This window comes from Festucalex cinctus, chromosome 20 (genome assembly GCF_051991245.1).
Source record: "Festucalex cinctus isolate MCC-2025b chromosome 20, RoL_Fcin_1.0, whole genome shotgun sequence".
Lineage (NCBI taxonomy): Eukaryota > Metazoa > Chordata > Actinopteri > Syngnathiformes > Syngnathidae > Festucalex > Festucalex cinctus.
In genome coordinates, this window is record NC_135430.1 from 11,192,698 (window position 1) to 11,205,646 (window position 12,949).

The window sequence follows — 12,949 nt, forward strand, 5'->3', positions numbered from 1 at the left end:
TTTTTTAGGACCTCCCGCTAGGGTTGACGCTAATGGCCAAGCAAATGAGAAAGGTAATGTGGGTGGGGGTGGGGGGGTGTTACAGTAGTAGCGGCAGAAAGGAGCGGGGGGTGCGCCCACTCTCACCATCAGCTCTCATTAAGGAGACGACGACGACGGTGGTGTTGCGCCGAGGCCTGACCCTTAATTCACAAGCCCGCCACGAACCCTCCGTCCGTTAGCAGGCGGACGGCGGCTCGCTAATGGAGCCTGACATCCTGCTCTCGCTAACAGGCCAGGCAGGGTAAAAGTAAGTGGCGATGCGGTGGCGGCGGTGTTAGCCTACACGCTCAACACAACCGCAATGATGCATGCTAAAAATAGAGAGTACAGTGGAAAAGCCTAGCATGTTTCCCCATAGGAAATTAGGTGAATTGATTGGTTCCGGGCACTTCATAAATGCTTGAGGTGATGTTTTAAGTCTGATTTTAACATTTCCAACTAAAAATAAATGTGTACTGTGATACAAGACTCGCATCTCAAATCATCTTTCCCAATTGAAATGAATGGAAACGCCATTCCATTATGTTTTAGCAGTAAGCTAACAGCAGCATTCTTTAGGCAAGGTTGTTTTGTTGTACTGTATATATTGTGGATTGATCATCTTATATTATTACTTCGGCCAATTTTTTCTATTTTATTTTTTTTTTAATTACACATTAAAACATTTTACAAAGGATTTGTAAAGTTAAACATGAAAGGACAAAGTATTGTAAAATTCTGCCTGCAATTCAGTTGTCATTGTTGCAAGCATTAAGGGACCAAAAAGATTATATATATATATATAATATATATATATATATATATATATATATATATATATATATTTGCTCATCGTTTTTAGTTTAAACTTTTCTTAATTTGCTCATTTTGATGTAATTTAAAAAATATTCAAATGTGAAGTAAAATTCCATAAAATTAAGTAAAATTAATCTATGTTTTACATTTTTTTTTAAATTATTTTTAAAATGATTAATTATGGTCATTGGAAAAAAAAAACATGTCTAGTTTAAGAGTGCTTGCTTGCGGATGGTCCAAACAAATGTAATAATATATATCATATATAATGCTAAACATGTTGGATTATGTTTTTTTTCACATTTATAATAACTGAAGTAATAAAACAAAAGTGTAATATACACATCCTCGTTAGCTCTCTCTTTTTCCGCTGTGTGTCATTCCTTACTCGCTCGCTCTTGTCGTTCGTTGCTTGAGACTCAGGCAGCGGAAGCAAAAAGCTGCAGTGATAAATAGGTCAGAGAGCTTTTGCACCCCCGCCCCCACCCATCCCCAACAACCCCTCCATACCCTCCGATGGTTTCAGGCCCGGCTTGGCAAATTGAACATAATTAAGGCCCAAGGCAAAGGTTGCACTTTTACTTGCAGTCGACAGGAGCAGTGAGTCGGCGCGGACACGCCACCGTGCATGTTCGCTACAGCATGCCTGCGCATAGAGGAGGAGGAGGAGGAGGCTGTGGTTGTGGGGGGGCAGAACCGCAGCCATTACAGAAAAACTCCCGGCGCATCATAGCATCTCTATTTAGCGCCTTGTCTGTCGCTCATCGTATGTGCATTAAAGCAACTGTTTGACATGCTGTGGAAAAGCGGCATTTATGGTCCTGGCAGGACAATATGGAGAAGCACTCACCTTCGTTCAGACGATACTCGATTGGACCGTACGTGTCCGGTAAAAACAAAGACCCAGACAGGAAAGCATTAGCGCCTCAGCGCTCACTCTTAGCTGCTGGATCATCATTGTGGGTGTGTGTACACATTCATACAAACCCGGTTGAGCTGAGCTGAGCCATACCGAATCGAATCGAATTGTATTACCATTTATTGGACAAATGCAACCCTAATATATTTGTATTTAAAAACGTAAAAACAATTGTATTGATTTTGAGTAGATGCAATGAACTCAATGGAGCATTCAGCTAAAACTGCTAGCATGTTTGCTAGCAAGGTTGAAAGAAAAACAAATGAACCCAATGACATATTTAGCTAAAACTTTTAGCACGTTTGCTAGCAAGTCTGAAAGAAAAACATTAAATGAACCCAATGACACATTTAGCTAAAACTACGAGCACGTTTGCTAGCAAGTCTGAAAGACAAAACATTAAATTGAACACAATGACATTGAGCTAAACTACTAGCAAGTTTGCTAGCAAGTCTGAGAGACAAAACATTAAATGAACCCAGTGACATATTTAGCTAAAACTACTAGCAAGTTTGCAAGCAAGGCTGAAAGGAAAACAAATGAACCCAATGACAAATTTAGCTAAAACTACTAGCAAGTTTGCTAGCAAGTCTGAAAGACAAAACATTAAATGAACCCAATGACATGATTTAGCTAAAACTACTAGCACGTTTGCTAGCAAGTCTGAAAGAAAAACATTAAATGAACCGAACGGTGTGTTTAGCTAAAATTACTAGCACGTTTGCTAGCAAGTCTGAAAGCCAAAACATTGTTTCCCGCTTTCCTATCATTTCAACTTCACAGCGCATCATGGTGCTAAATCAAGTCAAGTGACGCGTTATCTCCCAAAACAAGCCGTGGCAGCCTGAATAGAGACCGAAGGAGCATCTTCACAGCAGTCAACAGTGAGGAGCCCATTGACCTTTCATTACGCCGGGTGTGATAAGGCCAAATATCTCCACCGCCTAAATGTCAACTCACTGTATGTGTTATAATTGCTACTTTTTCCTCCGCGTTACGTTTCAATGCGCAGACCCTGGTCCAGGGTCGCGGACATTTATCCTTCTTCATTTATGATCAGCATTTTTTTAAATTAAAGCAAGGAATGTGAGGACTCCAGAGACTGGAGCCCTCGTTAATGCCTTCTCATTCGTAGTTTTTATGCATGGACAAATAAACAAATGCTAATATACTCATTATTTTCCACACAACTAATTCAGAGAGCTTTGAATATTCATGCTAGTGCCAAGAAGTAGCACAATTATGCCTTCTTAGCCTGGATTCTTAAAAACATGCACTTGTTGTTGTTTTCTTTGAAGGAGGCCTTTTTTTTTGTGCATATTTAACTAAAAATTAATAGTTTAGGTCCAGGAAGTTGTAAAGCAAGCTCCTCGGTAGCTGGAGAAGCTAACGTAGCAGTCCAAATCGCCACTCAGTCTTTCTTGCACAAGCTCGTAAGCGCCAGTTCACAAAAAGCCAATGGGCATCGTGACAAAAACGTGAAGTAATAAAAAAGTGACTGAAATAAAGCTAGTACCAGCACTAAACTAACAGCTCGCACAAGAAGCTAACGTAGAACCACTCCGAAATCATGTTCAATCACTAATTTAACAATGCTCGGGATACTTTTTTTATTTTTATTTTTTTTTTATTTTAAGAATCATTCAATCCCATGTACATAATTATATATTTGTTGTTTTCACGTGGTAGCCCAGCTAGGTAGTATCAACCGCCATAGTTGTTACTGGATCGGAGAGACGAGCCCTCCTAGGTTAGCTTAGCGCTATCTAGCTAGTTACTAAGACAGACACAACAAAATAATGGACAAGACAGATGGATTAATAACTTTACCTAAAGCAAAAAAAAGAAAAATGAAAAACATTCTGGGTTTTGCAGTTGGCCAACGTACAGCGAGGGATGCTGGAGTTTAAAGTAAGTTATTTTAAAATTTAAAAAAAAAAGTAAAAACCTTTCCGCAGGTTGACATGATTGAGTGCACATACAGCCTTGCTACAAGTGAATATGAGGCTCGGTCGTGTTTTTGTAACGCGATTGAGAGGCAACCAGTCCAAGGTGTGCCCCACCTCTCGCCCCCAAGTCAACTGACTCCAATTCCGCCACCTTCCTAATGAGAAAAGGCTCTCGAGAAAATAGATGGATGTGTTTGACGGCATCTTTTTTTTTTTTTCTCGTTATGCACCTTCTGTATCCTGACGCTGATTAGTCCTGACCTAAGCAACCTAGCTGGGCTCTATCCAATCAGACTAATCATTCCCTTCCCCCTTCTTCTTCTTTGGGCTAATGGGCTTTCCCTGCTCCGGTGACTTTGCACTTAACGGAGGAGCTCTGGGTGGGATGGTCACTCAGTGGAGTAGAACCCTCCTCGTCCAGAAATGCTGGACAGTCAGAAGCGACGTCACATTTTGCTCGTTCTTATTTACTGATATGAGTATACGCATGCCGCCGTATGAATATGCATGTGGCTCCCAAAGGGCACGCCAATGAATGAATATTCACACTTAATCTATAGCCCACGGCATACATACATTATTCATCACTTGGTCTTTTTTTATTTTTTTGGGGGAGGGGGTCTAATTTAATTTCTATCCTCTGTTCATTTCCTGTCATGACGAAGAGATTAATGTGTTTAGCTTTTTTTTTATTTTTTGACAAATAATCATTATTATTATAATAAATAATATAATACTGTATATAAAATATTTCACATTACATTTGCTTCCTTTTAAAAAAAAATAGAATTGTGCATATGCTATTTGTATTTTATACATATATATATATATATATATATATATATATATATATATATATATATATATATATATATATATATATATATATATATAGCCTTAATTTTACTGTTGATTAGTTTTTTAATTTAAACCATGATTTTATTTTTAAAAAATATTTTGGACCTGACATATTCATAGTTACCAATAACTGTATTGTGATTTTTTATTTTTTATTTTTACTGTACATATTTTGTTAAAGTATATGTCGGTATTTAATTCAATTTCAATTGAAGATGTCATTTATTTGGAAACAATATAACAATTGTTTTCACCGGTATGTATGTTTTGTTTTTGTTTTAATTATACATGTCATTATTTATTTTTTTTAAATGCATAATCTTCTATTAAATATAAAATATTTTTATACCCCAAAATTTAATGTTAATTTATAGTTTTGAAATGTTTTTTTATTGTACAGATTTTTTATGCATATGTTCTTAATTTAATTAAAATAAATATAACAAATCCATTGGAAGTTAATTTTGTAAATTAAACAATTAAAAATCTATTTTTTGGAACAACTTCTTGTCCTTCAAAAGCACAAATTGTGACAGTTGCCTTCCTATAGGGGAATGCATCTTAAAAGACAAAAGAATGAGGTCTGGTGTTTACGAGGCAAAGATTGCCGATTGCTGACTATCCCGCCTGAATGAGTCAAATTCCCGTCTGGGGAAAAGTTGTGTTCGCACGCCGTCTAAAAGGCTTTTTGGTGAGCGCGAGGTGACACTTTAAAAGCTTTTTCTTTGACGCAAAAAGCTGCTTTCCACACAATTGAACCAACAAGTCAAATTGCATTAGGGACGCGCAAATAGATCCAAAAATACGAAAACACTGAATGACGTGTTTAACTAGTCAACATCAGCCTGTCGCAACAACAGCAAGAGGAAGTCAGCACTGCAGATTGAAATACGAAAGGTCAGGAAAAAAAAAAAAAAAAAAAAAAAAACGGGAGAAAAATATGCATCAAAATTAGAAACATTTTGGAGCGGAGATGTAGACAGTTACATTAGCTTTTTGCGCTACCTAGCTAGTCTCTGACCGGCTAGCTGCCAATATGCCTGTCACCTTAGTAGTGTTTCTACTTCCTGTTTTGTTTCCATGCAAATTGACTTTGTGTGACTCTCAGCTGGAGATGATGTTGTCCAGCTTCTTTGTGAAAAGTGAGTTGGATTTACAATTTCTATGTTAGCGTCTCACGTTAGCCACCAACATTATAATGGCAGAATGGTGGTGACATAACACTCTGAGGTTAGAGATTGACACATTTTGTCACCAAAGGACTTTGATTTTAATAGTAGGCTTCCATGTTAGCTTCTTGGTACTAGCCAAAGATTGGCTAGCAGCTACGGGATTACTGGCGTCATGCTTTTTGTTGTTTTACTTTTGTTAGTTGTGACTGTGCTGCTTGACAAGAAGAAATGCTGAGTTGAGACTGCTAGGTTAGCTACCTGTGATAGCCGTTAATTGGTATGCGCTAGCCATTTACGGTATTTTTGATGTTGACTGAAGATGTATGCTATTTAACTTGCTGCGTTAGCCAGCAACTCGCCGTTAGCACTGTTTTTTTTTTGTAGGTTTTGGAATCTCATTTTTATTACGTTTAACGTAATGTGCACAAACGCGAAAAGTTCATATTAAAACATGAAATTTGTCAACCTATAACTAGATATTGAACTTGTATGTTCCGTTGTGGCAGCAATAAGCTTTCATCACCGTCAATGTTCCGCTTTTTTGATTCTATTTTGACTCACTTCAAGATGACTTTATTGATTTTTGCCTCGGCACAACATGAAGAACGGCTCATTAGCCTTCAAAGTGAAAACTACACGCACACTTCAGCGGATGATATTTCAACATGATTATTTAAAAAAAAATAAACGAACTAACTCGTCAGTGTGTAATGAAGGACTCATTAGCCCCCAAAATGACGACTATCTGCCCAATCTGCTGGTTAATATTTTACAATAATTATCACCACGTGTGTTGACTCCGAGGCGCCAATTTGCGCGGCGCTCCTGTGTGAATATTTGAGCGCTACTGCGCCGTTTGTTATCCGCCCCTCATCTCTCTCCCACGCTTGTGCGCCGCGACAATGTGACCTCGCCGTAAACTCACTCAAGCCCTGAAACGTGTCACCTCCAAATCAAACTCCGCCGCTTTCTTTACGTCTGGTGAGGGGATTCTGTCGGGGATCAACGCAGACTCCGTTTTTATTTTTCTTGCTTTGTTCCGCCAGCTCAGAAGGAGCGACAAGAAAAAGATGTCAATGTGATTTCTTCTGGGTGGCAAAGAGATTTGCAAATAAAAAAAAAAAAAAAAAAATCGGAAAGTTTGGAGCTCGCCTGCTGTGCTGTGCCCACTTTTTGTTGTGCATAACGTGTACGTGGGCGGTATCAGGGTTGCTTCATTTGCTTGCCAACACTGATATGTCACCTCTGGAGAATTTTGTGAAAAACGCACACGAAAAAAAGTTATGTTGGACAACCTGGTTGACCGCACCATCAACAACGAAATTAAGAAAGTAAAAGCAATTGGACAAACAGCAAAATCCCGTAAACGAGCACCAAGGCTTAATGATCATTTGGATGATTAGTCGTGAAAAAGTGGAAAGAAAAAATAATAATTGCCCCAAACACCAGTTTCATTGATCAACAGAGAACTCGGCGCGCTTGTTTATGGTCACAAGAAGCACAAAAAAAAGTCCCAAGGGGCCATGCCCAAAATGTAACAGGAAATCAGCTACTTCCATTTGAATCAGCCATTTTGAGTGAATTCCAGGGATCAGGCTAAATCGCTTTTTCCATCTAAACTGTTTAATTTGTGGCAGCAAAGTTTGACAGCTATTTGCAGGATTAAACATCAATCAAGATTGTGAGTGTAGGCACTTTTAGGTTAAAACACAAAAATTATTTACCGGTATAATTATTATTATTTAAAATTGTGTACCCGTTAGCTATAAATGCATTCGAAAATGTAGAAAATATAATAAGTTTTTTTTTTTAATCCCCCAAAATGATTGAAAAAAAAAAACTGATAAAAGAAAAATGTTGGGAAAAAAGATGCAAAAAACATTTCAAAATAGTTTTGAAAAAAAAAAAAAATGTTGAATCTGAAGATGCCTTGAAGTTTTTTGCCTTTGTTTAAAGTCTCAAGAATCTTTGTAATCAGGCATCTCTATAGACGCCTATTTGAAAGTTATCTCGGTGTTTGATAGTCGTCTGACCAGGACCGGATTTATCCAGAAGGGCAGTCACTAATCCTCACCTTCTTCTGCATCATATACATTCCAAATCATTTTACCATGAGTGATTATATTTGTTGTTTATCTTTATTGCTGGCCTTGAATGGACTTCAATTTTTTTTTTTTACTCAGACCGAGCCAACAGCTTGAGAGCCATTTGGGGATTGGAGGCCAGGGCAAATTTGCGCATCAGCATGTCCTAATCCCAGAGAGGTGTAATCCGAGATTAGGCATCATCATCATCATCATCATCATCTGTAGCGAGGGGCGGGGTTTAAGGCCATCGTTGCGGTTTTGCCGTGATTGCTTGTGTCGGCGCTCAAAATGGCCGCCGAGAAAAGTTGATTCGTGTGTGTGTGGGTGTGTGTGTGTGTGTAGGTGCGCGTGCGAGGTCAATCTCATCGCCCTGCTCAGTGGCACATGGTGGAGCCGTAATCCTAAAGGGTCAGAGTTCAGCTTCATGCTGCTCGTCTGTCTGAAAGGGCAGATGGGACACACGCGCGTACACGCACACACACACATGCTGCCGGCGTGTTTTGAAGGGCAGATGGGAACATTTGTCATGATTTCACTCCCGTGCAATGCCTTTTAAATTATACGCCATCTCCTGGGCAGAATATACAATATTCTCAATTCTGATAATGACGTTTTTCTTGAAGTCAACTCATGGCTAATCGCGCGTTTTTGGCAATTTCGTCTTTCAATCAGCCAATTTACAGACGACTTCCCACTGTAACGCTCTGTAGAGCAGTTAAATGTCGGGCCAAAAAAAAAAAAAGCAACGCAGGTCCGAGAGTACAAAAAGCTTGGTTGTGGAAAATAGCAGAAGCAGTTAGCGTTGCTCGCTAAGTCTTCTGATTGTCGCTCGTTTTATAAAATTCACACCAGTGTGACCAATTTGCATTTATGACTAAATGTTATGTCTAATATTACACAAACAACTGTGTCGTAATAAAAACCTTATTCATCATGGAAGTTGAAAGATCAGACGCGCGCAGCTAGCTACACTTGTATGGAGGACCAAACCTGCCAAAATTCAAAATGAATAACTAACTAAATAAATAAATAGATAAATAAATAGATAAATAAATGACTAAATAAATAAATGACAAACAGTGAAAATAAAAATGAATTTATTTCCACTTATATTTATTTTTTTGATATAATTTTCTAATATTTTTTATATTCATTTTTTTTCACATTTATTTTTTGCATATAATTTTCGAATTATATTTTTTTGTATTCATTTTTTATTTTCACTTTTATTCACTTATTTATGTAGTCATTTATTTAGTTTGAATTTTGGCAATTTTGGCCCTCCATACACTTGAGTCAGTGTAAAGTCATGGGCACTTCCTTCCCAAAATGGAGTCCAAAGGCAGATCAAAGCGGGACTTATTCAGACGACCGCTCCGTTCCCTTTTGTCTCCCGCAGATTTGTTCTAAATCGGGGGACGCCTAATCCAGCGCAAGCAGATTATGCGTGTATTAAAATCCTTTCAAATTGTAGTGTTTTAATAGCGCGTTTGCGGCGCACATGCAAGGCAAAGCAGATTAGGAACATGTCGGGATATTGTCAACATGCTGCACTGATAATTTCAGAGAGGTTACGCTACAAACAGCATATATGTCAGTCGCTATACACTTGTTGTGGAATTGACCAATAACGATCCAACATGACTGTCATCACAATGCAGTACGATTCACTCAAATTCAGATATGATCTGATACAATTAAGACCAGATACGAAAGACCCCCCCCCCCTAAATTCCATCTCTCCCAATACCATTATATGCAATGAAATCTCTTGACATGCTGGTAAGGACCCAAGCGCCCGTCACTCCAGACGTGGTTTATCCGCGGGTCAGCTGTGACAGGGTTGCCCCTCAATTACCGAGTATCAGCACCTCCGTCTCGGCGTCTCATCAGCCCCCAAGCCTTTCCTTGCAGCCGTCTTCCCCACGGTGGATGCTAGCAAGGATATGTGGGGGAGGGGCCACTAGTCGAGATTCCATTCAGCGCACATCGTTACAATATTTCACCATCTGGATGCTTTTTCATTAGATGGGAATCATAAAGTCACTTACGATATTGATAATATCTTGATATAATTAAATTGCTTCCGCAATCCACTCATCTTTCTTTCAAAGATAGTCTTCATTTGGTGTATTACATCAAACTGATTTTACTGCAAGGTCCAATATTGATCCGATGAATGTGGTGTAGAGTGTGGTGAGGGACCCCACCCCCCTTCCTGGTCCTCTGCTTGGAAAGCTCACAACAGTGCATGTTTAACCTGTTGGATATTTAAAGTGTGGTACACACATACCGATAATTGAGATAAATTTGAGTGTTTTTCTTCCCTTGGGATCAAAGTCAGCAAAAGCCCAATTATTGGATTGGATTTCTCGAAGCAATTATGGTGTGGTGTAGGTTGTGTTAAGATTGATTTTAGTCTTCTTCCTCAGTGATTTGCTTGGAAAACATGCAGGGCTGATAATAATTAATGTTAAACCTGTATGTTGTTTAAATTGTGGTACACACATACCAATAAATTTGATTATTTTCCCTCCTTTGCGGTCAAAGTCAGCAAGAAACTGATTGTCATGTTTTCAAATTATCTTGTGCAATTAAGGTGTGGTGTATCATGTTTTAAGAGTGATTGTTTTTACGATCGTACGTGTTAAACCTGTTTAATATTTAAAATGGGGTGCACATGCCAATAATCGGCCAAATTTGAGAATTTTTCCTCTTTTCAAGTTAGCCAGGGCCTGATTGTTGGGTGTGTCTTTAAAATTATCCTGAGTGATTATCCTGTGGTGTGGGTTGTGTTAAGATTGATTTTTGTCTTCTTTCTCAGTGATCTGCTTGGAAAACATGCAGGGCTGATAATAATTAATGTTAAACTTGTATGCTGTTTAAATTGTGCTACACACATACCGATAAATTTGATCACTTTCCCTCCCTTGAGATCAAAGTAAAAAAAGGAACGGATTGTCATGTTTGCAAATGATTACCCTGTGTAATTAAGGTGTGGTGTAGCATGTTTTATGAGTGATTCTTTTTATGATCGTAAGTGTTAAACCTGTTTAATATTTAAAATGGGGTGCACATACCAATAATCGGCCAAATTTGAGATATTTTTCCTCTCTTCAAGTCAGCCAGGGCCTGATTGTTGGGTGTGTCTTTAAGATTATCCTGAGTGATTGTCCTGTGGTGTGGGGTGTGTTAAGTTTTTCTTTTTCCTTCTCCCTTCTAGGATTTGCTTGGAAAACATACACGACGGATATTAATATTGAAAATGTCCGATAGTTGAATTGGGGTACACACATACCGATAAAAGGGATCAATTTGATTATTTTCCCTCTCTTGCGATCAAATACAATAATTGATTATCCATCCATTATCTGAACCGCTTTTCCTCACGAGGGTCATATTTTTCAAATGATTATCCTAAGCGATTATCATGTGATGTAAAAAAAAAATTTCTATCGTGTAAAAAAATAAAAAAAATAAAATCTAATTTGAGCATTTTTCCTCTATTTTGGTCTGTCGGTCAAGGCCCGATTGTTGAATGTGTCATAAAGATTATCCTGTGGTGTGCGGTCATAAGCAATTCCATATTTACAAACATTAAAATTAAAATGGCTAGCAGTCACTTTCGATATATAGCAATTGAAATGTTTTTCGTAACACTCCCAGTTTGTGTTCTTTTTAGGAAACCTCGATAAATCCACGCGTCTGACTTATTGAAATGACTTCATGTTTAATGCATCCAAATAAGGTCAACTCGCAGCAAAAATGGCTGACAGGAGTGTGTGCGTATCCGTCGGAACAATGGCCACGCGCCGCACACAATGGGCGGGGACGCGCAATGAGTCAACACGGAGGTGTGCGGCCAGCTGGAGCCCTCCGCCCCCGGAAGGTCACCAACCGCTTGCCGCCTCATGAAAATGGATGGCGTACGGGGCAGGGGGGGAAAGTTGCTTTGTCATACAGATAACCCCGACGCGTGGAGGCCGACTCGGGAGCCACCTTTGTTCGGAGGCCGGGCCGTTTTGACGTGACGCTGAAACGAGCGCTGACCCTCCCGGCAGATGGAAGTGGAGGAGGCCGCTTGGCTTTTCATGCAGTCAAGTGATTTGTTCCGGACCATTCCATTTTTTTCCATTATTTTTTTGAATGGGTTTTACGAGGGGTGTCAAAATTAGTACGTTCATTTTAAGTTCCGTTAACCCTAGTAATTTTTTTAACGCATGATCAACGACGAGCAGACACGTCCACTTCAAAATGTTTGCAATAAATGACGCATATATTTGTGGAGACTGAGGTGAAGTTGTATTTTACAATTTTAAAAATTTGCAGAATTTCACATTCATGTTAAAGATTAGATAGACCTTTGTATGGAAAATGTACTGAGCTGTCACTAATGTCTTACAAATGCAATTATGCCATCTAGTGGCAGAAATATGACCTCAACACAAATCAATTTCATTTGTTTTTTACAGTGCAGGACTTTTTTTTTTTTTTTTTTTAACTCGATGTTATTATTATGAAATTACTGTAATAATTTTGAAGCTTATGTGTGCTTACAAATACTAAAACTGACCAAATGTATGGAAAAATGTTTGGAGTAGTTTGAAAATTGCACAATCTCTCCAATACAAATTATAGTAGTATTTTATGATTTTATATATTTTTTTTCAAACGTTTTTGTAATTATTTGCAATATTCATTATGATGATGTAATGCACTTTAAAAAAGTAACCATATTTATATTAATTTAAAGAGATACTTGACTCGAACAATTTTCAGCAGTGGGAAGTTAATATTTTGTCCAGAATGAATTTGATAACTTCATTATTTTTCATGTACAATATATCTTTAAAAAGTAATTTTTCTCCTTGCTGTCGACTGATGATGACATCACCTGTGCTGAGGAAGTAGGTAATGGCCAATCACGCCTCACCTGTTTTCTGGGTTTGGTCAGTAAACTGAGCCATGAATGGTCGTTACCTTACTTCCTCAGCACAGGTGATGTCATCAGTCGACAGCAAGTAGAAAAATTACTTTGAAAAAAGTACTAATTGTACGTGAAAAATAATGAAGTTACCACATTAATTATAGACAAAATATTCACTTTTTACTGCTGAAAATGGCTCA

The 12,949-nt window shown here is 38.3% G+C and overlaps 1 protein-coding gene across 3 annotated transcripts in view; it reads left to right on the top strand.

Annotated features, from left to right (window-relative positions):
- Window positions 1-12,949, top strand: part of LOC144009753 (uncharacterized) — a 151,014-nt gene that overhangs the window by 108,508 nt on the left and 29,557 nt on the right. The window lies entirely within an intron of this gene.